Here is a 4,291-nt window from a genome sequence, read left to right on the forward strand (position 1 = left end):
ACCATCCCATGGAGCTGAGATGGAGTCTCTCATGAACATTTTGGCCAGGCTTGCTTCAAAGTGTAATCCTCCTGATGTTCACTACCAAATTAGCTAGAATTATAGACATGAATCAATGATGCCCAAAAAGTTCCTGGTTCTTGATATGAGGTAATGTTTTTTTGTTTTGTTTTTTTATAAGTTTTTTTTTATTGCCAAAATACTATAGAGGGGTTACAATTACATGAGCAAGGTAATGAGTACATTTCTTAACAAGCATTGTTGCCTCCTCCTTAGTTTCCCCTTACTAACCCTGCCCTCCCAGCCACCCCTAGCCCCCCACCTCCTCACCCCGCCAAAGTTGTAAAGTTCATTTTTCGACATAACCTCTTGTACATCTCATTGTTGCAATGTGTCCACCTGTATTCCTATTTAAACAATTTGTTTTTTCCCTTCCCCTCCACAAATTATACCAACATCAATTACAGCGAAAACAGGGGTTATACCGTGGGGAGGGACATAAAAAGCAACAAAGAAATCATCTTATAAATATGTTAGAAACAATCGCAAGAAAGAAAAAACGTTTGAGTCCTTATCTTGGAGTTCATTTCGTCTAACATCAACTTATCTGACCTTTTCTGCTTGACTCAGACATATACTAGTTATTGCAAATAAGGGAAACCATGGGACCTATGTTTCTTTGGGCCTGACTTACTTCACTTAATATAATTTTTTCCAAGTCTTTCCATTTCCTAACAAATGGGGCAATCTCATTCTTTCTGATGAGGGATAGAATTCTTTTTTTTTTTTCATTTTAAACAAGAAGTTTATTTAAACAACAAGACGCTTGACTTGAAGGGAAAACTATCTAGGATTCTTTTTTTTTTTTTTTAAGAGTAATTTACCCCTACTTAAAGACAGATTGCTCTACATGTAACAGCTACGTACAAAAAAGTTATAAAATTGTCCTTGGTTTTACAATCATAAATGAAAACATTAAAATTCTCCAATCAAACAAGGTATGCAAGGATGTTGTTTTTTTCTTTTTTTGTTGTTAAAACAGTGAGAGCAAAATAACTTACTGAAATATAAAGATAAAAGCTGAATGCGCATGCCACGAATGGAGAAGGGGGCTATTTTCACAGGACCAGTATTTTTCCCCATCCCACCTCCATTCGATGTCAATCAAAATATACCATTGGCCATTTAGTTTAAAAGAAAAAGAAAAAAGAAAAGCAATATGCTTGTGCACATACACCAGTTACTTTATGTACAATAAAGGAATGGGGAAGGGGAAAATGAAAGAATAGAGAAAACTATACTGTAGTAGTCAGGATGTGGTGGAACCAAATTGCAGTTTTCTAATTAAGAATGTATTCTTGGTCTATAAGAACAAAGTTCTGGAGCAAAGTAGCAGGTTCCCTTTTTTAGTAGACAGCTCCTCTCTGCTGCTGGAACACAGCAATTGTATCTTCATCCTCCATTTCCAACTGTGCAGGTGTGTCTGTGTCATTGATTGGCTGCCCATCAAATCGGAATCTGATCTGCCTCATTGACAAACCCTGTCGTTCACAATAGGCTTTCATTAGTTTACTAAGTGGTGTGTGCCTCTTCATCTTAAACTGCACCACAGAACCATCCTGCCCCGCCACCTTCAAATTAATATGATCGTTGTTCTCAGTCTTGACTCTACTTGGGCTTTTCGTCGGCCATCGCGAGCGCCAGAGTCTCCTCAGATGCCGCTTCACAAAAGAGGTCCCTGATTCTGGTGCAGGGTGATATATAAGGATCTAGCTTTAGTTTTCTACATGTAGTTAACCAGTTTTGCCAGCACCATTTACTGAAGAGGCTGTCTGTCTTCCATTCTATTGTTTTAGCTCCCTTATCGAAGATTAGATGGCTATAGGTCTGTATGTTCATTTCTGGGTTTTCAATTCTATTCCATCGGTCCTGAGGTCTGTTCTTATGCCAATACCAAGCTGTTTTGATTACTATGGCTTTATACTAGAGTTTGAAATTTGGTATTGATATTCCTCCAGCAGTGTTCTTTCCATTGAGGAGCGTTTTTGCTATTCGGGGTCTTTTATTGTTCCATATGAATTTTTGGATTGCCTCTTCTATTTCCTTGAAGAATGAGGGTGGAATTTTGATAGGTATTGCGTTGAATTTGTAGATAGCCTAATGGGATTGTATAAGGTTGCAGAGCTTCTGCAGGGCAAATAACGTAGCTAGCAAGATCAATAGAAAGCCCACGGATTGGGAGAAGATCTTTACTAGCCATACAACGGACAAGGGTCTCATATCTAAAATATACTTGGAACTCAAAAAATTAAACCCCCCAACAACAAATCCTCAAAGAAACAACTGCCCAATAAGTAAGTGGGCGAAAGACTTAAAGAGAAGCTTCTCTGAAGAAGAAAGAAGGATGGCCAATAGACACATGAAGAAATGTTCAACATCCCTAGCCATAAAAGAAATGCAAATCAAAACAACATTGAGATATCACCTCACTCCAGTTAGAACAGTAAAAATCAAGAACTCTAACAACAACAGATGCTGGAGGGGATGTGGACAGAAAGGAACCTTACTTCATTGTTGGTGGGAATGTAAACTTGTTCAACCACTTTGGAAAGCAGTATAGAGGTTCCTCAAAAGACTCCACATAGAGCTCCCCAATGACCCAGCAATCCCACTTTTGGGCATTTACCCAAATGATCACAAACAAGGCCACACTAAAGCTACCAGCACAACTATGTTTATTGCAGTATTATTTACCATAGCTAAGATATGGAACCAACCCAGATGCCCCTCAGTAGATAAATGGATCAAGAAGATGTGGTATATATACACAATGGAATTCTATGCCTCCATCAGAAAGAATGACATTTCCCCATTTGTTAGGAAATGGAAAGGCTTGGAAAAAATTATATTAAGTGAAGTAAGCCAGGCCCAAAGAAACATAGGTCCCATGGTTTCCCTTATTTGCAATATCTAGTATAGGTATGAGTCAAGCGGAAAAAGTCAGAGAATGTGATGTTAGGAAAATGAACCCTCAAATATGTATTTTAATGTTTCTGTTTCTTTCATGCATGTGTTTCTAATGCATTTATAAGATTATTTCTTTGTTGCTTTGTATGTCCCTCCCCCACAGTGTAACCCCCGCTTTCACTATATTTGATGTCAGTATAACATGTGGAGGAGACGGGGACAAACAAGTCGTTTAAGGATTCAGGTGGACCTGTTGCAACAATGAGAAGTACAAAATGTCATGTCAAAACCAGCTTTACAATGTCGGTGTGTGTGTGGGGGGGGGTATGATTGGGTGGGGAGGAGGGGGGAGGCTGGGAAGGGAGGTGAAGGGTAAACAAAGGAGGAGGCTGCAATGCTTGGTAAGAAATGTATGCATTATCCTGCCCATGTAATTGTAACCCCTCTGTACAGTACGTTCTCAAATAAAATAAAATAAAATTTAAAAAAAAAAAAAAAAAAAGAGGTCCCTGGTCCGCACCGAATGAGCACACAGGCAGCACCACAGCGGCTGGAGGAGGTGGCAGCAGTGGATGAGGCGGAGGGCGAACGCACGCCATGCGCTCCCTCCCCCAATCCTCGGGATAGAATTCTTTTGTGTATATATACCACATTTTCTTGATCCATTCATCTACTGAGGGGTATCTGGGTTGGTTCCATATGTTAGCTATGGTAAATAAAGCTGCAATAAACATAGTTGTGCTGGTAGCTTTAGTATGGTCTTGTTTATGATCATTTGGGTAAATGCTCAAAAGTGGGATTGCTGGGTCATAGGGGAGCTCTATGTGGAGTCTTTTGAGGAACCTCCATACTACTTTCCAAAGTTGAACAAGTTTACATTCCCACCAACAATGTAGTAGGGTTCCCTTCTGGCCACAACCCCTCCAGCAGCTGTTGATATTAGACTTATTGATTCTAGCCATTCTAACTGGGGTGAGGTGGTATCTCAGTGTTGTTTTGATTTGCATCTCATTTGTGGCTAGGGAGGTTGAACATTTCTTCATGTGTCTATTGGCCATTCTTATTTTTTCTTCAAAGAAGTTTCTCTTTAAGTCTTTAGCTCACTTTTTATTGGGCACTTGTTTCTTTGAGGATTTGTTTTTGGGGGATTTAATTTTTTGAGTTCCAGGTATATTCTAGATATGAGACCCTTATCAGTTGAATGGTTAGTGAAGATCTTCTCCCAATCCATGGGCTATGAGGGTGCTTTCTTTTTCTGTGTAGCTATACTGTGCTCAACACAGGAAAGCAAAAGGTCCTATAAAAAAAAAAAAGGTGCTACAAT

General features: G+C 39.3%; 1 pseudogene; it reads right to left on the minus strand.

Annotated features, from left to right (window-relative positions):
• Nucleotides 1-777: 777 nt before the first annotated feature.
• On the minus strand, nucleotides 778-1,692 carry LOC122126729 (annotated as a pseudogene).
• Between the last annotated feature and the right edge of the window lie 2,599 nt (nucleotides 1,693-4,291).

This window comes from Dipodomys spectabilis, unplaced genomic scaffold (assembly GCF_019054845.1).
Source record: "Dipodomys spectabilis isolate Male_0828 unplaced genomic scaffold, ASM1905484v1 ptg000009l, whole genome shotgun sequence".
In the NCBI taxonomy this organism is placed as follows: Eukaryota; Metazoa; Chordata; class Mammalia; order Rodentia; family Heteromyidae; genus Dipodomys; species Dipodomys spectabilis.